Consider the following 24,360-nt stretch of genomic DNA (forward strand, 5'->3'; position numbering starts at 1 on the left):
CACTCTATCTGGGACCCTCTAATGTGATTTATATTCAAGCAGTTGGCAGTGGTAGCTGGGCACTGTCTAGTTCTTCTGGTCTCAGAGTCATGGAGACTGACGTTCACATGTTCCATTAGTCCACTGGATAAGTTGATTCCAAATCTCTTCAATTCTTATCACTCTTCTTTTTTCCGCACATGGAAAGACCAACAACTGCACCTTAGACGTAATATATGGTAAGATGGATGGTCAGCGAGAAGAGTAAGACCTTCAATGAGATGATTGGCACAGTGGCAACATCAATGTGCTCAAGTATAGCAACAATTGTGAGGTTGGCACAGGACCGGGCAGTGTTTTGTTCTGTTGTGCATAAGGTCATTATGAGTCAGTACTGACTCATTGGCACCTAACAACAACAAAAGCAACTTCTCTGAATGTTTGGTAAAATTCAACTTTAAAGCCATCTGGGCTCAGACTTTTTTTGTTGGGAGTTTGTAAATGACCTGATCAATTTCCTTTTTTTTTTACTTCACTCTGTGTTAGTTTAGGAGGCAGGTTGTGTTTTTCTCAAAACTTACCCACTTCTAGTCTCAAATTTATTGGAGTTGTTGTTGTTGTTGTTGAGTCAGTTCCAGCCTATAGAAACCCTGTCTAGGGTTTCCAAGGAGTGGCTGGTAACTTTAAACCACTGACCTTGATGTTCAAATTGACCTTGAGGCCTAGTACTTTATGCCACAGCGCCATACCACAACTCCAGCATACTGTTATTATCCTTTTCATTTCCCTTGGTTCTGTTGTGATGTCACCCATATAATTTCTTATTTATGTTAGTTGCATATTTTCCCTCTTTTCTTGAGTTAGTTTTGCCAATAGTTTGTCAGTTTTATTAATCCTTTCAAGGAACCAACTTCTTATTTTATTGATTCTATTGTTTTTGTTTTTCTGTTTTCGAAGTCATTTATTTCTGCTCTAATCGTCATCATTTCTTTTCTAGGAGTACTGGTGTGGTGCTGTGAGTTATTGCTCTGGACTGCAAAGTTTGTTTGAACTGCAATATTGGAGGTTCAAGCTCTGCAGATGCTCCTTGGAAACTCTACACAAGTTGCTATGAGTTGAGCCAACTCTACAGCACTTAACAGCAACAACAGTGACTATAGGCTCACTCTGCTTTTCTTTTTCTAATTGTTGGAGCTGTTGTGTTAATGTGTTGAGTTTGTTCTTTCTTCTCTTTGGATGTGTATATTTATTGCTATAAATTGCTGTCTCAGCATTGCTTTAGCTGTGTCCCAAAGGTTTTGGTATGTTGTGTTTTTGTTCTCATTTGCTTCAAGTTTTATATATCTATATTTAATTTGTTCTGTTACCCAGTAGCTTTTAAGCAGGATGTTGTTCAGTTTCCATGTGTTTGATTTTGTTTTCTTGATTTTCCTATTGTTGAGTTCTAATTTTATAGGATTGTGATCTGAGAAGATGGTTTGTAGTATTTTGATGTTTTAAAATTTATTGAGGCTTGCTTTGTGATCTAGCATATGGTCTATTCTGGATAATGTTTAATGTGTGCTGGAAAAGAATGTGTTTTGTGTTGTTGTTGGGTTGAGTGCTCTGTATCCATTTATGAGGTCAAGTTAATTGGTTGTGTTATTTAGTTTCTCTGTGTCTTTGTTGAGTTTCTTTCTAGTTGTTTTGTTCTTCCTCAAAAGTGATGTGTTAAAGTCTATTATTGTTGTTGTCATTGTTGTTATGTGCTGTTGAGTTGGTTTTGACTTATAGCGACCCTGTATAGGATTTCTGAGTATTGGCTGGTGAGTTTGAACCACCAACCCTGTGATTCAAACTGACCTTGCAGATGAGTGCTTATCCTACAGTGCCACACCAGGACTCTACTATTATTGTAGAATTGGCAATTTCTTTCTTAAATTCTATTAGAGTTTTATTTATATATTTTGAGCTCTTTCTTTAGGAGTATAGATATTCATTATAGTTATATCTTCTTGTTCAATTGACCTTTCAATCATGAGATAATATCCTTCTTTGTCTCTTATGCTATTTGTTTCTTTAAGGTCTGTTTTATCAGAAATTAATATTACCACTCCTGCTTGTTTTTGATTTCCATTATTTTGATATTTTTTACCATCCTTTAATTTTTTAAAAAAGTTTTTATTATGAATTGTGTGATAGTTTACATGGGAAAACATCGGTTTTACACCGTCGTTTCATTGCAATGATTACAATCTCCTCCGTGCATCATTATTCAACAGTATTTGCTTCCATTCCCTGTGTTTTGTTTGGGGGTGGGGAGATATACATGAAAACACTCAGGAATATATAATTATTTAAGCATCCAAAAGACACATTCTGCAAGCCTGCCTCTTGGCCGCCAGCACTCAGTCCCTCTCTTTCCATGAATCTAGAATCCTCAGCTGCTCTCTCTTTCCATGTCCTCATCTCTGCCTTCATCTGTGGTGTCGCTGCTTCTCTGGATAGGGTCCTGCATTCGACTTGTGCTCTTCTCCCTTGATGGTCCTAGGGTCCTCTGTTTCTGGACTATAAGATTAACTACTACCCCATTTTTGTTACAAAACTACCTTTATAGTTGTGACAGTTGCAATTAGTCATGATAACAATTACTCACTATTGAATCATAAGAATCTTATCCCCATCGCTTTTTACCAGACCCATCTAGACAAGATGAAAACTGTTCAGTGGGGACTCTCTTTTCTCACACACTCTTAAACTAAACTCCCTCTTGAAACCTTGTAAGCCAGTCACTTCATGCCTCCATTGCTCTCTCATTTTAGGTAGCTGATGTCTAAGTTGCCCGTCCCCCTGTGTACAGAGGGGATAGCATTGATAATTGATACTCCTTCTGTCTTGGTTGGTATTTAAAATTACTACATCAATGTAAAGAAAACAAAAATCCTCACCACTGGACCAATAAACAACATTCTTATCAACGGAGAAAAGATTGAAGTTGTCAAGGACTTCATTCTTCTTGGATCAACTATCAACACTCGCGGAAGCAGCAGTCAAGAGATCAGATGACGTGCTGCATTAGGCATATCTGCTGCACAGGAACTTTTTAAAGTGTTGAAGAACAAAGATGTCAGCTTGAGGACTAAGGTGCACCTGACCCAAGCCATGGTATTTTCAATAACCTCATATACATGCGAAAGCTGGACAGTGAATAAGGCAGATCATACAAGAATTGATGCCTTTGAATTGTGGTGTTGGAGGAGAATACTAAAAGTACCGTGGGCTGCCAAAAGAACCAATAGATCTGTTCTGGAAGAAGTGCAGCCAGAGTGCTCCTTTGAGGCCAAGATGGCTAAACTTCGTCTCTCATACTCTGGACATATTGTCAGGAGGAAACAGTCTCTGGAGAAGGAGATCATGCTTGGTAAGATGGAGGGTCAGAGAAAAAGAGGAAGACCGCCAACAAGACGGATTGGCCAGGTGGCAGCATTGATGGACTCAAGTGTGGCAGTGGTAGTGAGGTTGGCCCAGGATCGGACATTGTTTCGTTCTGCTGTACATGGGGTCACTATGAGTCGGTTCCAACTCGATGGCACCTGACAACAACAACAACAACAACAACAACATACATCCATTCAGCTGCTTCTCCTAGTGTGAGTATTTCAGAGCTGGCTAGGGCTGACTTTACAGATTTGGAGCAGGGCCCACCACAGTGGATTTATTGTGGATAGCTCCTCCCCACTTCAATAAGGCTCACAACCTTGACATTCACCTCCATGTGACTCTGACCACCTGGAAAGGAGGAGCTTCCTTGGGGTGTATACTGGTGGAGGTCAACCGTGCCTCTGGTCACCAAGGGAATATGGGGAACAGGAAAAAAAATTGCACCTTTGTCTCTGTGAGGCACAGGTAAGTTTCTGCAACATGAATATACTTTAATATACTTTCTTGTCTTTGAATCTACTCACAAATGCTCAAAATGGCGGCAGCAAGTCTGTTCAGCTGCCAAATCTTAGCAGCTACATCCTCGCTTGCTGTGTCTGCTCAGCTTTCTCTCACAGTAAATACTCAATCCCCTTCTCTATTTCTCCATCTGAAGCTCAGAGTTCTAGGTTGATCCTCTGCACCTGTCTCATCTGGTGTTCGGCATCCTTGTTGGAGTGGGTCCACACATCTTTTTGCCTAGTCCATCATTGGGTCCTGCTTTTTCATCAATTTATTTTTAAAGAAATTTCAATGGATACATTTTTAACTCCTAAGATTTATAAATTATTTGTTACATCTACCTGTTTGTATTAAGCATCGGACTGCTAGCTGCAAGATCAGTGGTTCCAATCCACCAACTTCTCCTTGGAAATTCCATACAGGGTTACTATGAGTCAGAACTAACTAGATGGCACTTAACAACAACAACAAAATCATTACAAAATGTCTTAGCAGTTTATATTAATTTAGAAGTGTTTGTCTGATTGCTTTTTCATTTATTTATTTTTAAAAAAGCTTTTTATTATAAATTGAATGAAGGTTTACAGACAAGATCATCAGTTTTACATTCAACAAATCATACATTTTGTTTATCTCAAGGATTCCAATCCTCTCTATGGACCAATAGTTTATCCTGCTTCCTTCCTGTGGTTCCTATCTCAATTCCACCCACCTTCCATCCCTTTTAACTTTGTCCTTAGGTAAATGCTGCCCTTTTGATTTTTCTTTCTTTTTTTTTAAAGGTTTTTATTGTGGATTGAGTGAAAGTTTACAGGGCAGATCATCAGTTTTACATTCAACAAATCATATACCTTGTTTCATTACAATGAGTATTTTTCTCTATTCACTTCAGCTTTTTAAAAAACAAACAAACAAACAAACAAACAAACAAACAAACAAACAAACAAACAAACAAAAAACCACTCAGGCATATATAATAATTTACACCTCCAAAGGGCACATTCTGCAAGTCTGCTTCCTGGCCACCAGCTCTTAGTCCCTCTCTTCCAAGCAGTCCTCAGCTGCTCCCCTCTCCATGAACCCATCTCTGCTTCTTTGGATAAGGTCCCACATTCTGCTTGTGCTCTTCTCCCTTCATGGTCCTAGGGTCCTCTGTTTCTGGAATGTAAGATTAACCACTCCCCTGGTTTTGTTACAAAACTTCTACCTTTACAATTGTGACAGTTGCAATTAGTCATGATAACAATTACTCGCTATTGAATCATAAGAATCTTATCCCCATCTCTTTTAATCAGACCCATCTAGATAAGGTGAACACTATTCAGTGGGGACTCTTTCTTCCATCACACACTCTTAAACTAAACTCCCTCTTGAATTCTTGTAAGCCAGTCTCTTCCTGCGTTTATCGCCCCCTCATTTTAGATAGCTGATGTCTAAGTTGCCCATCCCTATCTACCCTGTCTGTGTACAGAGGGGATAGATAGCATTGATACTTGATGTGAAGACTCCTTCCCTCTCTGTTGGTATTTAGAGTTACTACCTCCATGAGTACCTAGGTCAGGTTCATAAAATTGTAGCAATTTAAAGGAGCTCTGGTAGCGTAGTGGTTACGAATCTGACTGCGAACCTTAAGGTCAGCGGTTCGAAACTATCAGCCGCTCCGCAGGAGAAAGATGAGGCTTTCTACTCCCGTAAAGATTTACACCCTCGGAAACCCTGTACAGGGTCACTATGGGTCGGAACTGACTCGACGGCACTTAACAACAACAACCTCCATGAGTACCTAGGTCAGGTTCATAAAATTGTAGCAATTTACCCTTGTTTCCTTTATCAAAAAGAAAATTTTTTTTTTTTTTTTTTTTTTGTAATCTTCCTCTAGTCAAGTTCTGATTATCAAGCCATCGAGGCTAGGTCAAATGGGTACTGTCTGAAAGTTTGAGTGTTCTGATTGCTTTTTAACTTAATTTTATATGGAGCAAATTCATGTTTTAATTGTCTTTTTCAATATTTGAAGTTTCCTTTATATTTTGGAATTTTGATTTGCTGGTTTATTTTATATGGACTATATTAGGAATTTGGTTTTGTTTCTTTCCCTTCTCTCCTTCCTTGTCCATCAGTTTTTCACTTTAATGTTTGTGTGATGTGAAAGCCATCCTTACAGATTCCATTCTTATTATCAATTGTATAAATCAGTTGAGGGATATTCAAATTACCTTCTTTTGACACCAAATTGCGTGGTGGATGCCAAGTTCCATTCCACATGCTACCACCTGCATCTTGTGGAAATTTCAACTTAATTCCCTGTTCAGTTCAGAGTCCCACTGCCCACGTAGTCCTTCTTTCTTGTCCTCAGCCACTGGGATAGGTCAGTGTGTGTCAGCCATAATACAATACAAGCTTGGGATTCCATGTGACTCTCTTCCCTTCAGAGCAGTTGACCTTGTCTCTCTCTCATTCCTTTTCTAGTGACTGGATTAGAGTGTAAAATCCATAAGCTTAGGAATCTACTGATTCCCTCCACTTTGATCTGCCAGCCTCAACTATTTCTTTGGGTCCTATAATTCACTGAAGCAACTTGAAGATCTCATAGGAAATACCATAACTGCAATGACCGCTTTAATCTAACAGAAAAGCATACAAAGAAATAATGCATAGGACAGAGTCTGGGAGGGGTCCACGTTTGGAGCTTCCTTGTCTCTAGGGGATGCCCTACCCTCTTGAGAACAGATGTTCTCTTTCATCAGCTAGGAAGCTCTATCTGAGCCTCTGGATTCAGGACTTTTATTGGGCAGCCATAAGAGATTACATCATACCTCATGAGACTTAGTTAATATTAGACTTCTGTCCTCAGGTGAGTGTCTGCCCTTGGGGCTTTCAGGAGTCCAGAACAAAAGACCAAATTGCTTTCTGCACCTCATCGTTTGCCGTCACAACATTACCTAGTATCCCATCTTACACCTACTATCCCATCTTAGACTAAACACTATAATGGATTTTTTAAAAACTTTTATTGTAAATTGAGTGAAGGTTTACACACAAGATTATCAGTTAACAAATCATACCTTTGTTTCATCTCAATGATTGCAATCTCCTTCAGGAACAATAGTTAGCCCTCTTCCTCCCTGTGACTCCTATTTCCACTCCACTCATCTTCTCATCCCTTTTCACCTTTGTTCTTAGGTACATGTTGCCCTTTTGGTTTGGAATGATTTACAGTTCCATCATTCATAGTGAGCATACTTTATTAGTAGTGTTGTTCCTTCTATGTTTACTGCTTGGCTGAAAGTTGGACCGTGAGGGTAAGTTCATTTTTAGACCTGAAGTGTGGTTGAAGGCCATAGTCTCAATAGTCTCAGGTTCCTCTAATCTCTTTCTGGCCAGGAAGCCTAGTCTTTCTCTCTGTCTTTATTTAAAAAAAAAAAAAAATTTGAGTTTTGTTCCACACATTCTGCTGCTGTATCCAGAACTTTTTAATGTGATCCCTTTCAGAGTAGTCGGTAGTGGTAACTGGGCACCATCTAGTTCTTCTGATCTCAGAGTCGTGTGGACATGTCCCATTAGTCTGTTAGACTAATTCATTCCAAGCATCTTCAATTCTCAACACTCTTCTTTCTTCTGCACATGGATGGTCACTCATGAGCTTTTGATATCCCAGATGCTACTCACCACAGTAGGATGTAGAACATAGTCTTTGTGACCTACGTTATACCAGTTGACTGTAGTGCCTCCTGAGACTATGGTCCTGGGCCCTCAGGCTCAACTACTTATTGCCTTAAGATGTTTGATAAGATCCATGAAGTTTTCATCATTTTGCCCACATTCACAATTGTGTTGCAGGAAAGGCAAATACACATGTACCAATATCCTCTTTCAAACTCATGTATATCTGTGGGATATATATGGAGTCCTAGTGTGGCATTGTGGGTTAATGAGCTGGACTGCAAGATCGTTTGAACCACAAGATCGGCAGTTCAAACTTACCAGCCATCCTTGGAGACCTTATACAGGGTTGCTTTGAGTTGGAACTGACTTGATGGCACTTAAAAACAACTACACTATACATATACACTCCACTCTTTCTCCCATACCCACTCATCATGTATCTCTGTCCAAGGTTGTATATATATCCCTATGTACCTCTATCTCTTTTAGCTCTTGTATACGTCCCTGTGTCTTCACCTGTTTTCATAATTCTGTCAACCTCCTTTTCTTGTATATTGCCCTCCCCATCATCCAAGTTGACATGTGTCTACTCTCTAGCCAGTGAACTACTTTCCCCTCCCTTCTTAGTCTGCAAACCTTTTATTAAATTTTTACAATGGTCTCATATAATATTTGTCCTTTTGTGATTGACTAATTTCACTTAGCATAATGTCCTCCAGGTTCATACAAGTTATGAGGTATTTCTCAGATTCATCATTATTTTTCAACATTGCATAGTATTCTATTATGTGGATGTACCACAGTTTGCTTAACAATTCTTCTAGTGTTGGGGACTTAGGCTGTCTCCATCTTTTTGCTATTGTGAATAGTGCTACAGTGAACATTGGTGTGCATATATCTACTTGTGTCTTGGCTCTTGTTTCTTGTGGAAATATACCAAATATAGGTTTTCCTGGGTCATAAGGTATTTAAATTTCCAACTTTATGAGGAAGTACCATACTGTGCTCCAAAGTGATTGAACTATTTTATAGTCCCAGTCTCTCCACACCCTTGCAAACGTTTGTTGTTTTATATTTTTTAATTTGTAGTTAATGTTGGTTTGAGATGACACCTCATTGTTGTTTTGATTTGTATTTCTCTAATGGAGTCCTGGTGTGGCACTGTGGGTTAATGCACTGGACTGCAAAGTTGTTTGAATCACAAGTTGAGTGGTTCAATCTCACCAGTAACTCTTTGGAAACCCTATACAGGGTTGCTATGGGTCAGAATTGACTCGACGGCACTTAACAACAACAACAATGGCTAGTGATCATGAACTTTGGCTGCCCGAATGTCTTCCTTGATGAAGTGTCTATTCATGTCCTGGGTCCATTTTTAAATTGGGTTGTTTGTCTTTTTCTTATAGCTTTCTAAACATTTTAGATATTAGTCCCTTGTCTGATATGTCATTGCAAAAAATTTTTTTCACAGTTCGTGGGCTCCTTTTTTACTTTTTTTGGCAAAATCTTTTGATGCACATATGTTTTTAAGTTTTAGGAGGTCCCGGTCATGCATTTTGTCTTCTACTGCTTGCAGATTTTTAATAATGTTTGATAGTGTATGTAGGCCATGTAGAGCTCCTAAGTTTGTCCCTAGTTTTTCATTGATGATCTTTATATTTCTACATTTCACATTTAGGTTTTTAATCCATGTTGAGTTTGTTTTTGTATATGGTGTAAGGCATGGGTCTTTTTCCATTCTTCTGAAAATAACTTTTCAGTTTTGCCAGCACCGTTTGTTGGAGAGATGATCACTTCCCCATATACTGGAGGGTTTTTTTTTGTTTTTGTTTTAAAGGATTTTATTGTGAATTGAGTGAATGTTTACAGGGCATATCATCAGTTTTATATTCAACAAATCATTGCAATGATCAAAATTCCTTCCATGTACCATCAACGAACCGTATTTACCATTTTTTAAATGTACATATACCACAATAAGAATATATATTCAGTTGAATGTCCAAAGGGCTCATTTTGAAAGCCAGGCTCCTACCCACAGGCACACTGAACTGAGTGGAGGTTTCCAGGGTTCTCAGTCCATGGGCCTATAGTCCTCTGCTGCCCTATCTCTCTATGCCATTGCCTCTGCCACCATCTCTGTTGCTACTGCTATAATAAAATTTTAAGGCTTCTGCTCTGTGCTGATATTCTAGACCCAGAAAAGAAATCAGTAGGTGGCTATGGTTAATTCTAGGTTGCAAGGCTCATTTTCTGTCCAGCCTCCTCTCTAAGTCCAGAACCTTAAATAAAACTGTAGTCCCAGGCAGTGGGTCAGGGTTTGTTCCAGCCATAATTCCTGAGCTCAACTTAAAGTTGAGAGTTGATGCCAGTCCCCCATCTAACATGGACTACTTTAGTCCTGTACTGTAGGATAAGCACTGGATTGTAACGTTGGTTTGGACTGCAAGGTCAGTAGTTCAAACTCACCAGCTTCTCCTTGGAAACCCTATGCAGGGTTGCTATGAGCCAGAACTGACTCGATGGCACTTAACAACAACAACTTACAAAATAAAAGATACTGGGTGTCTTGCCTGCTCTTGGTTCAAGTGTTCAACAGCCTTTGACTTCTATACCAGCTCCTACATTGCATCTTTGTCCTGGTCATGATCCCCAAAATACCCTTTTTAAAATTCTGATTCTATCTTAGAGTAGGAAGCCCTGGTCATAGTGTGCTTAAAGTGCTTGACTGCAAACTTCATGATCAGAGGGTCAAACTCATCAGCTCTGCAGAAGAAAGGTGTGGCAGTTTGCTTCTGTAAACATTTACATCCTTAGTAGCCCTGTAGAATACTTCTATTAAGTTGCTATGAATTGGAATCAACTCTATGGCAGTGAGCATATTTTAGTGTTCTCTAGTTAGAGTTTTCTGTCCTTGTTACATACCTGGAGTAGAAAGTTATGCTGAAGTAGGATTTTTTGTTTTTGAAGGATGTCTTAGAGTTTTTGTGTTGCAAGTCATAAAAATGACCTCTGGAATTTGCACTTAGGAAGAGTGGGAAGTAGCTAATGGTATGGAAAACTGTGACCAGAAAAGATCTGAGATCTAAGCCACAGGAAACTGATGGATAGCCTGCTCCATGCTCGGTTCCTAAGATGGATTCCTCAGTTTCCAATCATTTTCAGTCACTCTGTCACTATAATTGAGTCAAGTTCCAGGAAAGGCTATTTTATGGCATTATTTGGTCATTTCCATCTTCCTCAGGGTTACTTGACTGATGTTGTTAGGTGCCGTTAAGTCAGTCCATCTCTATGCACAATAGAACAAAACACTGCTCAGCCCTGCGCCATCCTCACAGTTGTTGTTGCCTTTGAGTCCATTGCTGCTGTCATTGTGTCAATACATCTAGTTGAGGGCTCTTCCTCTTTTACACTGACCCTCCACTTTACCAAGCACGATAGCCTTCTCCAGGGACCGATCTCTCCTAATAACCTGTCTGAAGTATGAGAGACAAAGTCTTGCCATCCTTTCTTCTAAGGAGCGTTCTGGCTGTACTTCTTCCAACACAAATTTGTTTGTCCTTCTGACAGCCTTTAACATTCTTCTCCAGTGTCATAACTCAAATGCATCAATTCTTCTACTGTCTTCGTTAATCACTGTCTAACTTTCACATGCATACGGGACTACTGAAAACACCATGACTTGAGTTAAGAACACCTTAGTCCTCAAACAGACATTGTTGCTCTTGAACACTTTAAAGATGTCTTATGCAGCGGATTTGCCTAGTGTAATACATCTTTTGATTTCTTGACTACTGCTTCCATGAATGTTGATAGTGGATCCAAGCAAAATGAATTTTTGACAACTTCAATCTTTTTTCCATTTATCATGATGTTATTCATCAGTCCAGTGGTGAGGAGTTTTGTTTTCTTTACATTGAGGTGCAATCCATACTGAAGGCTGTAGACTTCGATCTGCATCAGTATTTTAAGTCCTCTTTGTTTTCAGTAAATAAAGTTGTATCATCTGCATATTGCAGGTTGTTAATGAGTCTTCCTGCCACATTCTTCTTCATATAATCCAGTTTCTTGGATTTTTGCTCAGTGTTCAATATAATATGGTATAAAAGCAGCATTTAACATAATTGAATTGCTTTAACATAACTACGCTGTGCTTAAATATGTTCTACAACTAACGAGAAATGCTGAAAAATGCTTAAAGTTATAATTTATTCAAACTCTGTTGTTACACCTATATGAATAGTTTGTGTTAAAAATACTGAACATCTTTTCAAAATAATCCTGATTTCTGCTTTGAGTAAGTATGCATCTCACAAGCTTATACTGCAAAACTGTTAAACTTTTGTTTGTTTTTCCTTTTTTCTTAAAAAAAGAGTCAGTGATCAGGATTGTCTTCCTTATCCACCACTCCTACTGGACATGCTAGCTATTCCTCCCATTCCATTCACTCCCAAACATGCATGGTTTCCACTACTGTAGGAGCTGCTGTTCATGGCTCCTTGGCTACCCACCATTGCCTCCTCCACAACCACTACTTAGTGGCTGACTAGATGGGCTACCATAATTGGGCTGGTTTGCGTAAGTACCACCACTTGGCCCTGCAGTAGAATTCAAGAAGAGTTCTACATATCTGTGTTGCATATTTGCTTTGTCTTTTGGCACAACTGTTACAACATCTTTGTGAGTAGCAAACTCAACATCTGCTTTACCAGTTACTCTGCCATCAGGACCAATTTCAGTGTGTACACTCACAGGGGTGAGTGGTGAAAAACAGTTATAAATGTCATTCTCAGCAGCTCTGTAAGGCAATCCTGGATGTATACACAGTGTCCTGTTGTGCCCTTGAATGGAGAACCACCATACCGTTGTCGGGGACCTGCCTCGACACGAGTGTTTGGTTCACGAGGAGGGGATATCTGGCGGTGATAGGGATAGCAAAAGAGACACAGAGACACAACAAGAGAGACAAAGAGACACCCCGAAACCAGAGTGGATGCGGGACTGGCATCAGGCAGATCCTGCATTGCAAACATCTCAGCCATGAAGGCCATAATATCCTGCATAGTAAACATCTTAGCTAAACAGGCATTATGGTTGCAATGCTGGACTGAGCCCCCTGCATGCTGTAACGCACGCCTTGCTAGTCGTAATGCACCTGGATTCGTTCTGCGCCTCCGTTTTATTTAGGGGAGGAGCCTTACACCAGGCTGGGAGGGACTAAGACAAGGTACAGCTTTCATACATAATTTTCCAGACATTCAGGCACCTTCACATCATAATATGCAGGTTCGAATCCCAGGCCCGCAACTTGGTTTCTCAGGCTCAATTAACATATCTATAGCACCTGAGCTCAGTTGGGGGAAGGTGAGAAGGAAGGTCAAAAGGCTTGGAAGGAGTCCTGCTGTGTTGGTTTCCTGAGCCAGGTTTGCAGGAAGACACAAGAGCCTAGGTGAATGGGCTGAACCTGGAAACACTTTAAGACAGCAGTCCTTTTGTTCTTAGAACAAAGACTGGGAAGTCACCAATCTACTTTGGTTAATTCCTTGGGCAGCCTGTCTCCAGCAAACTTGCTTTTGGAACTTTTAGGCCTCGGCTTTAGGAAAATATTACATTTATCTGTGGATATTAGGGCTCCATGTATGTAATTAATAATAAACCTAGCTGAACACTAAGATGAAAAACAGCTTGCTATGTCTGCTAAGTGGCTAGAGTCTGTTCCTCAGAGCCTGCGGCCTGTATGGTCTGCAACACTTGGGCCCACAGGGCCTCAAACTCCTGACCGGGTCTGCACGGTCTGCAACATACCGTATCTGTGATCAGCCATTCCTGAAAACAAGAATTGAGGACTCTTCCCAATCGATCTGACCCAAATCCAAAGCCATCATTTTAGCCATTGCACTTCACCCTAAGCACCACGCTTCATCATTTCAATGCCAGTTCTCCTGCTAATACTGTTGGACCCTCTACCAGCCCGAGGGCTGTCATAGGGACCTCACCGCTGCATAGCCATGTGTTTTCAAGGTGGATCATAGTGAGTTCTAACTTCAGCTTGATTGCTCTTAAAGATTTTTATATACCTGTGCCCTATTCTTTCCTTGTGTTTATTTAGAGTCTTTTTAGCTATTTCCTGTGGAGCAGACTGCACGAAGGCCTCCTTCGTACTCCTCCTCTGGAAGTACACTGACAATGTTATCCCATCTGACACGATTTCCAACCCTGAGAAGAGCTGAACAATTTTTTCCTTGCTACATCCAAAGGAGAGTCCTCTAGGCTGCACAAAGTCATCATTGCAGGGTCAGAACTATGGGGACCAGTATGCTTCAACACTCAATCCACTTCAATGTTGTTTGAGTTCAATACTTCAACATATCTGTGTACCACAGTTACTTTGTAGTTTTTCAGAGCCAATTTGACTTTATCTTCTGACTCAAGTTCAACCCAAGCCTCACCACGTCTCTGGTGAGATGAAATGACAAATGTGAGCCCCATTTAAAATTTTGCCATCAGAAAAAAAAAACAAAAAACCAAACTGCTGGTCTTCACCAGCCAAGCAAGGCCAGAGCAAGCCCTGAACCTTCACCATGAATCCCTCTTCACCTTCAGTGCCCAAAATCATCATTTCTGAGGTTCCTGGTATCAAAATAAGACTGTGAGATGGAGATTAAGATCAGATTTACACAGACTACTTTGGTGTGACTGAGATGAAAATCAGGAGTATCCATGTTTTACAATGTTATCCATAGCTTGTCATGATCCACACAGTTGTATGGTCAATAAAGCACAAGCAAACATCTTTCTGGTATTCTCTGCTTTCAGTCAAGATCAATCTGACATCAGCAAAGATATCTCTAGTTCTATATTCTCATCTGAATCTGGCTTGAATTTCTGGCAGTTCTCTGTTGATGTACTATTGTAATAATTTTTAAAATTATCTTTAGCAAAATTTTACTTGCATGAAATAGTATTGTTTATTTAAACACTGAATGTTTTAAAATTAAGAAAGGTGTACGACAAGGTTGTATTCTTTCACCATACGTATTCAACCTGTATGCTGAGCAAATAATCCGAGAAGCTGGGTTATATGAAGAAAAACGTGGCGTCAGGATTGGAGGAAGACTCATTAACAACCTGCGATATGCAGATGATACAACCTTGCTGGCTGAAAGTGCAGTGGGTTTAAAACATTTACTGATAAAGGTCAAAGAGCACAGCCTTCAGTATGGATTGCATCTCAATGCAAAGAAAACAAAAATCCTCACCACTAGACCAATAAACAACATTCTTATCATCCGAGAAAAGATTGAAGTTGTCAAGGACTTCATTCTTCTTGGATCAACTATCAACACTCATCGAAGCAGCAATCAAGAAATCAAATGATGTATTGCATTAGCAGGCAAATCTGCTGCACAAGACCTTTTTAAAGTGTTGAAGAGCAAAGATGTCAGCTTGAGGACTAAGGTGCGCCTAACCCAAGCCATGGTATTTTCAATAACTTCATATGCATGTGAAGGCTGGACAGTGAATAAGGGAGACTGCAGGAGAATTGATGCTTTTGAATTATGGTGTTGAAGGAGAGTATTGAAGGTGCCACGGGCTGCCAAAAGAACCAATAGATCTGTTTTGGAAGAAGTACAGCCAGAGTGCTCCTTGGAGGCCAAGATGGCCAAAGTTCGTCTCTTATACTTCGGACATAATGTCAGGAGGGAACAGTCACTGAAGAAGGATATCATGTTTGGTAAGGTGGAGGGTCAGAGAAAAGAGGAAGACCCCCAACGAGATGGATTGGCCAAGTGGCAGCATCGGTGGACTCAAGCATGACAACAGTAGTGAGGCTGACCCAGGATCAGGCAGTGTTTCATTCTGCTGTGTACAAGGTCGCTATGGGTCGGTACTGACTCAATGGCACCTAACAAGAACAACAACAGCAACACCTGATGTTGTGCTGTAGGACCAGCACTGGACTGCAAACCATAAGGTCAGCAGTTCAGACTCACCAGCTGCTTCTCATAAAACCTATACAGGGATTTCTATGAGTCAGAATTCACTTGGTGGCACTTTACAACAATTTCTTTCTGGGAATTCCTGGTGTGATGCTGTAGGATAAGCACTGGACTGCTAACCAAAAGGGCCAGCAGTTCAAACCCATCACAGACGCCTTGGAAACCTCTATGAGTCACTATGAGTTGAACAGACTTGATAGCACTTAACAATAACAGCAACATAGGAAGATCCTTGGGGGGTGCAAACAGCTTATGCTTGGCTACTAGCCTGAAGGTTGATAGTTCAAATCTACCCATGATGCTTCTTGAGAAAGAGCCTAGAGATCCGCTTCCATACAGATGACAGTCCTTGAATTCCCTATGCAGCTGTTCTCTACTCTGAAACACAGGAGGTTGTCACCAGCCAGAGGTGACTCAAAGGGCATGGGTATACTGCTCTGAAACATGTGCTACTTTCATGCTATTAAAATGATTTTGAGGCTCAGAGACACTAAGTAGCTTTCCTATGGTCACATAGCTGAAAGTCAGGTGTTTATTCTTGTTGTGAGAATTAAGTGGCAAGAGGTATCTGGCATATGATCAGTCCCTGGTCATCACTGAATGCTTAGCCAGGCTGGGCCATGTGTATGCCATAAGTGCTTCTTAGACTTTCTCCATATCTGGGGATGCGAAGGGATGATGGGAGGGGTTCTATCTTTGGTTATCCAAGAAAACTCAACTTGAGTAATCAAAGCATAATAGGAAAGAATTCTCAACAATTTGAGGCTAGAGTGTAACCGTCTTACAGATTTCCAACTCCCTGTGTTCTGCTTGTCACCTCTCCAGCTGATGTGCAAAATGAAAATACTACACCATCATTTCCTTCTCGGGCTGCTGGGCCTAAAAAGGAAGGTCAGATCGTATCATATTGTAGATAATCTCAAAATCCAGACTTACATTTCTTCTTGAAAACTTGTAAGCAATGCTTCAGAGTTGTATCGAAGGTAAGAGGGGAATTAGGATTCCCACCTTGGCTGGGAATCTTCACCACTGGACTGTGTGCATATATACTGCTTTGTTAACCAAAAAAAAAAAAAGCCATCTGTTCTTTTTTTCTTTGCTCCTATTCCATAAAATGGAGTCCTGGTGTGGTGCTGTGGGTTAATGTGGCAGACTACAAAGTCGGCTTAATCCACAAGGTCAGTGGTTCAAGCTCACCAGCCACTCCTTGGAAACCCTATACAGGGTTGCTCTGGGTAGGAACCGACTTGATGGCACTTAACAACAACAACAAATTCTATAAAATAGAATCCCTAGTGTGGCACTGTGGGTTAATTCTCTGGACTACAAAGTGAGGTTGAACCTCAAGATTGGCGGTTCAAGGTCACCAGCTGCTTCTCAGAAACGCTATACAGAGTCACTATGGTCAGAACTGACTCCATGGCACTTAACAACAACAACAATTCCATAAAATGACACACATGCTACTATCTGAGCAAGCACCAACCAGATTCTGGAGTGCTTTTTGCTGGCCTCTTGGTCTGTTGGGTGTGTGTTTGCACATGAAGTTCCTGTCCATGTTGGTGAGGCCCAATGCCAGAGAAGAGCTGCAGTTTGTCTGATTGTGTGAGTCAAGCTTTGGGGAAACAGCAGCATTCACCATGGCAAACAGAACACCCAATTGGGAAATGGGATGATTTTCTCAAACATATCACTGGTACAATAATTTTTCTCAGGAACAATTCCACAATATATATCTCTCTGTACCTTTGCTAAAAGCTCTAGCAAGTTTGAACTCTTTGACATCTAATGATTCCAGTTTTCTCAGCCACCTCCACTGTTTCTCCCTTTCCCCCATTTTATCAGCACATAGCTCCCCGTGCTGCCCTCTCAGCTCAATCTTGGGCACACAGGCCTGCTCGGGAGTGTGTCTCTGCCCCACAACTTGGCCTTGAACAAGCTATTCCACTGAATAGCCATCTTAAAACGTCAGGAGAGCAAGGCTTGCAGGTTTACAGGTTGTTGGGAACTCATTAACATACCTAATGAGCACAGCATAGTTTCTTGGCTCAAAGCAGGTACAGGTGATCCCTGGATTACCAACGTTCAATTTATGAACAACCCATAGTTATGAACTCTGGTAGCGTGGTCGTTACTATTTGGGCTGCTAACCTCAAGGTCAGCAGTGTGAAACTACCAGCTGTTCCGCAGGATAAAGATGAGGCTTTCTGCCCCTGTAAAGATTTATAGCATTGGAAACCCTATACAGGGTTGCTATGAGTTTGAACTGACTCCACCACACATAACCAACCAATAGTTATGAACAGTGAGCAAGTAGAGAGGTCAGTAAGGCCCAGACTATGAAGAGTCTCTTTCTTCCTGGCTTCATTCTGAAGGCACTTGGGTGTCTCAGGCACGATTTTTAGCTGTGAGCATCACAAGTTGACTCTGGCTGAAACTGAATTATTTGAAAGGAAACCAGGGAGTTCAAAGAACTGTCAGGAAGACTGAAGAAGCAGACTGGATAAATGACAGGGACAAAGAAAGGGCACGCCACAAAAGCAGACCTGGGAGGACCCCATGGTCCTTGTTGCTGAGGTCGCCTGCGTTGCGCAACTGATTAGATGCTGGGACTGTGGTGATTGCTCAGGCTGATCCCAGAACCTGGATGCAACTGCTACTGGGGAGCCATAAGAAAACATTATTCCCTCTCAGCACCCGCATGTCACTAGCTCTAGGACAAAGTTGGGGTATTGTTGTACACCGTCGAGTTGGTTCTGACTCATAATGACTCTGTATAGGGTTTCTGAGAGTGGCTGGGGAGTTTGAATCACTAACCATAGAGTTAGCAGTCCAGTACTTATCCTATAGCACCACACATACAAGTTTGAGGTTGTTGTTGTTGTTGGGTGCCATCTGTGGGTTCTGTCTCATAGCAAACCTACACATAATGGAACAAAATACTGCCTGATCCTGTGCCATTCTCACAATTGTTATGCTTGAGCCCATGGCTGCTGCCACTGTGCCAGTCCATCTTGTCGGAGTCTTCCTCTTTTTCACTGATTCTCCACTTTACTAAGCACCTTAGTCCTCAAACTGACATCCTTGCTCTTGAACACTTTAAAGAGGTCTTGAGCAACAGATTTACCTAGTGCAATACGGCCTTTGATTTATTGACTACTGCTTCCATGAGTGTTGATAGTGGATCCCAATGAAGTTTGATAATTACAACCTTTTCTCCATTTATCATGATGTTATTATTTATTGGTCCAGTTGTGAGGATTTTTGTTTTCTTTACATTAAGGTGTAACCCATACTGCACGTTATTTCTCATTTTGCAGCTGTTTCTTCTCATTTTCAGTTGTGCCCCATCAGCAAATAAGGTCTCCAAAGCTTTTCTCCATTCACTTTATCACAGTCAACTCTACTTTGAGGAGGCAGCTCTTCTCCAGTCCTATTTTGAGTGCCTTTCAACCTGAAGGGGTCATCTCCTGGAACTGGAACTGACAATATTCTGGTGCTATTCACATTGTTTTCAACTTCCAACACCATAACTGACAATGGTCTGCTGATATTCTTAAGGGTTTCAGTGGCTGAAAATTCAGACGTTGTCTGTCTCTCTTTCGTCTTAGTCTGTCGTAGTCTGTACAGGTTGGGGTAGAGGTATCCAATTGACCAAACATGGAAAACATGCTCATGCCATGACTCCGCTCCCAGAAAGATCTGTGATTTGGGGAAGTCCTCAAACATAGAATGGGGGTCTAATGATGGATGAACCCAAACCCACTGCAGTTGAATTGCATCTAACTCATGGAGACCCACCATACAGGACAGAGTAGACAATGTTTTATAGGATTTCGCAGATGAAATCTTTAGGGAAGCCTCATCTTTCACCCGCAGCCCAACACTTAACTCACTGTGCAACCAAGGTTTCTTTGATGATGGGAAGCCAAAAGGAAAAAAGGAAAATCTTAAAAACCGTATAACCCCATACAAAAACAGAACAGAGAAGAAATGGTCAGTTTTCTATTTTAGAAATATCATTTAGCAATAATGTGAAGAATGGCTTATAAGAAGAGATAATGGGCAGAGTAACAGGATAGGAATCCAGTGAAATAGCCTAATTGTTTTTGTTGTTGTTGTTAAGTGCCATCAAGTTGGTTCCGACCCATAGCGACCCTTCCTGGTAGAGATGTCTAAATCTTATACTAGAGCTAGCATTGTTGGATAAGGGAAAAAAATAGCCATATTTCAGAAGCAGAAACAGAGGATGGTGAAAGAAGATTCTTAAATGAACCAATAAAAGTCAGATCCTGCGATTTTTGCTGGAGCCATTTAGAAGGTAAAATGTTTACTAGAACTGCTAAACTAATGAAATGTCAACCTGGAGTTGTTGATGGTCATCTTGTCATACGTGGGCAAACTTGTTTGAGAATGAAGCCAACACAGAAGAAAGTTATTAATTTCGTTTAGAAGGCTCAGCACAAAGCTGGCTCCTACAAGGCAGATGTTGAAGATGTCCTAAATGCCCAACTTTCCCAAGCTGCTCTGTCATCTCTGACATTGGTCACTCATCTCCTCAGTACTCTCTCTTCTGTCTTCAGGTTTGTAATTTGCTGCAATGCCACACAGAACTTACAAACTACCAAGTAAATGGCTTACATACTTGTGGAGGCTGGCAAGTCCCAAATCCATGGGAAAGGTGTGGGACTGGAGACTTCTCAGGACTCATGTGGTTGCAGTGACTGACAACACAAACCGCAGGACAGACAACAGACTTCTGGCTCACAAGGTTGTGGCATCAGGTCAAGTGTTAGCACAGGTTTCAAGATCCAGATATAGTATCCAGAGCAAGAAAGAGAACTTTTCCAGGTCATCCATATATACTGGAAGCAGACCATATTCTCAAGGAAACGCCTCTTATTTTAGCAAGGCGGTTCAAGGGTGTGATTTGAATAAGGGTGGTAACTGGGTTAAGAATGATGACTTGAGTCACACCCTCGAGTAAGGTCATGACTCAAGATACATTTTACACTAATCATGCCTCATTAACATAACAGACAACTTACTCCCAAATGAGATCATAGCCACAGACAAAGAGACTGGGATTTACAACATAACACAAAGCAAGACTGTAGATTGATATTTGAATTCTGGTAATGGAGAAGAATTTGAAAGCACCAGACATGGCAGAAGAACAAATCTGTCTTGCAAGAAGTGCAGCCAGAATACTCCTTAGAAGAAAGGATGTGAGACTTCACCTCTTACTCGTTGGATGTGTTATCAGGAGGGGGTCAGTCTCTGAAGAATGACATCATGCTTGGAAAAGTCAAGGGTCAGCACAAAAGATGAAGACAGCCAATGAGATGTATTGACACAGTGGCAGCAACAATGGGCTCCAAGGTTACACCAATAGTGAGGATGGAACAGGACTAGCCAGGGTTTTCTTATGCTACGTATAGGGTTGCTATGAGTGGAACTGACTCTAGGGCACCTGACAACAACAACGAAAACAAATCATTGATTGGGAGTCACAAAGACTGTAGCTTAGTAATTCACTATTCCTGCTGTCGTTCACTGAGCATTTGTGTCAGTCATGCTACGAGCTGTAGTTAGACTTTTCAGTTACATGAACCAATATACTTGAGCTGGCTTAGGCCAACTTCAATTGGCTTAAACCACTTAAAAATGAAACATTTCTGACTAGGCCACTGAAACTTGATGTTGAACTCTTAGTAAAGAAATCAAGTGGGAGAAAGATGTTGGGAAGCTTAAAATTGAAGTTGTGGATATGATCTCAGAGTATGCCGATGAAGAAGAGGGCTATGTACAGAACCACTGGATGAGTCAATATTTAGATGCAAGTACAGAAATGAGACAGTCCTGGCTTGATGGTAGAGTTCTTGCCTTCCAAGTTGGGATACATGTTTGATTCCCAGACAGTACACCTCATGCACAGCCACCACTCATCTGCCAGTGGAGCTTGCATGTGACTATGATGCTCAACAGGTTTTAACTAGAGCTTCTAGACTAAGACTAGGAAGAAAGGCCTGGTAGTCTACTTCTAAAAATTACCATTGAAAACCCAATGGGTAACAATGGTCCCAGCATCATGGGGATGATGCAAACTGGGCAATGCTTTGTTATTTTGTTTATGGAGCCACACTATGAATCATGGGCCAACTCAGCTCAGCAAGAGCTAACAACATCAGCACAGAAATACAGTTAGAAACGCTGAGAAATGAATCCAAAGCATTAATACCAGAACTCGTTTTGTAAAGTACTAATGTTTGTAGCAGATTGAGAAAAGCATTCTGTGTGACTGTTAAAAACATAGAGGCAGTGATTTTTTTTTTTTTTTTTTTTAAAGAAAACCACTGAGATACTATTAGATGTTTTGGTAGCATTTTACAACACGGGAAAATATGGCTTTCTGCAGTCCGTTTTCAAGCAAGCATAGACTATTTAAATGTCATTGTGCTAACTGGCTTTAGTGCCACTCCACAGGTTGCTTAAGAAAGTAAAGTAATCAACAAGTAGTTTCACATATTTTTCCATTGTGAATTGTGGTATTTGGTTCTCTCCTTTCATTAGGGGTGTTTCATCCCTAATGAATATTTAAATGCATGAAACACTTTAAAGACAAGAATCAGTGAAGCCTTGGAACATGACCACCAGCTGCTCTGAGCTTCCTTTAAGACTCTTACTAAAATTTGGGGAACTTTGAAATTTAATGCACAAGTCTGCATTATTTTATATGGACACTTCAGCTGACAGTGTGAGGTGTTTTGAGAAGTAGAGGAGATTAGGTACATTAGGGGATGAGAACAGTATGTGGTACACAGCACGTCCTCGATAATTGATTTGTTGTCATGGAGCCAACGATGCTGACTCCTGGCAACCTTACGTATAACAGAATAAAATGTTACCCAGCCCTGTGCTAACTTCACCATCTTTGGTGTCGTTAAACTCATTGTTTCCACTATTGCACTAATCCACCTCATGGAGAATTTCCCTCATTTTTGCTGGCCCTCTGCTTTACTAAACATGATATACTTTTCTGGTAATTGGTCTATCCTGATGATGTGTTTAAAGTAAGTGAGTGTGGTAGGCAGTTAGATTAGGGAAGGAGAGGCCAAACTGCAAACCGCCAGGAAGGACTGTAATAAATCAGCATTGTGGTTTGATTATGAATACAACAATAACAGACTGAATTGTGGGGAAAGGGGTTATTAAAACCCAAGAAAGGAAATACCAAAAAAAAAAGGACATCATCCAGGGGGTGGGACAGTGCAACCATCCGGAGACACTGATGAAGGACAGGAAGTCAAACCCCCTCCAACTAGTATCTGAAAGCCTAGTCTAAGTAACTAGCCAGGGCAACTACCCCAAAAGACTGACAAGGCACTGGAGGTCAGGCCCCTCCACTAGTCCATAAAAGTCTAGTCTGAGTAATAAGTCAGTGCGCCCCATTTCTTGAGAGGTGGAAGCCCATTCTCCACTCTGTGAGAATATCTATGCTTGGTGGTGGTGGTTATGTGCCATGGAGTCGGTTCCAACTCATAGCGACCCTGTAACAGGGTTTCTGAGGCTGTAAATCTTTACAGGAGCAGAAAGCCTCATCTTTCTCCCATGGAACAGCTGGTGGTTTCGAACTGCTGACCTTGTGGTATGCAGCCCGATTTGTAACCACTATGCTACCAGGAGCTCTGGTAGCGTAAGGATCTCTGGTAGTGTAGTGGTTAGGAATCAGGCTGTGAACTTCAAAGTCAGCAGTTCAATCGGAAACTCTGTACAGGGTCGCTATGAGTCGGAACCAACTCCACGGCACATAACAACAACAACAACAACCAATGCTACCAGAGCTTAGTCTATGCTTATTAAATAATCTGCTTGCTTAAACCACTGTCTTGCTGGCTCATTTGTGTGTGTAATATGCCTGCGCCCTTCCAGTTCTTTAGAGGGCCAGTAGGACGGAACCAGGACGTGCTATCTCATTCAAGTACAAGTCTTGCCATCCTCACTTCTGAAAAATAAAACAAGAATTGACAGATGTCAGTAATGTGGTTCAATGTCATCTTTCACATTTAGTGTATACTAAGGAAGTAGCATGGACTCACAGTCAAAAAGTCCTACCCTCCTACCAGTCCCCTTGTTCTGAGGCAACCTGGGAAAGAATATTTTTCTTGGCATTCTTTTTGCTTGTGTAAATTGGAGTCCTGATGGGGCACTATAGGATAAGCACTGGATGGCAAGGACTGGTTGAACTTCAAGGTTGACAGTTCAAATCCACCAGCCGCTCCTCAGAAACCCTGTACAGGGTCGCTGTGAGTCAGAACCAACTAGACGGCACTTAACAACAACAACAAATGTGTACCCACTTATTATACACACACACACACCTTACAAAATTGTTCATATATATGTGATTATGAACATCTTTTCAAACCCAGTACCAATAAATAGTTATTGTCCAGTTGGTGGTTATATGCCATGGTGTCGGCATAGTGACCCTGCACAGGGTATCCAAGGCTGTAAATCTTTACATCTTTCTACCCCAGAACCGCTGGTAGTTTCGAACTGCTGACCGTGAGGTTAACAGCCCGATTCATAACCACTATGCTACCAGAGCTGGTGTGGCCCTGTGGGCTAAAGCACTGGACCACAAGGTTGGTTTGAACCACAGGGTCGGTGGTTCAAATTCACCGGCCACTCCTTGGAAAGCCTATTCAGGGTCACTATGAGTCGGGACCGACTTGACAGCACTTAACAACAGCAACATTGTCCAGTTGACTCCAACTCATGACAGTCTAGGTAC

The 24,360-nt window shown here is 41.2% G+C and overlaps 1 pseudogene; it reads right to left on the reverse strand.

The window, feature by feature from the left end:
- Positions 1 to 12,066: 12,066 nt before the first annotated feature.
- On the reverse strand, positions 12,067 to 14,179 carry LOC102842327 (annotated as a pseudogene).
- Positions 14,180 to 24,360: the final 10,181 nt, after the last annotated feature.

Source organism: Chrysochloris asiatica, unplaced genomic scaffold (genome assembly GCF_000296735.1).
Source record: "Chrysochloris asiatica unplaced genomic scaffold, ChrAsi1.0 scaffold00289, whole genome shotgun sequence".
In the NCBI taxonomy this organism is placed as follows: Eukaryota; Metazoa; Chordata; class Mammalia; order Afrosoricida; family Chrysochloridae; genus Chrysochloris; species Chrysochloris asiatica.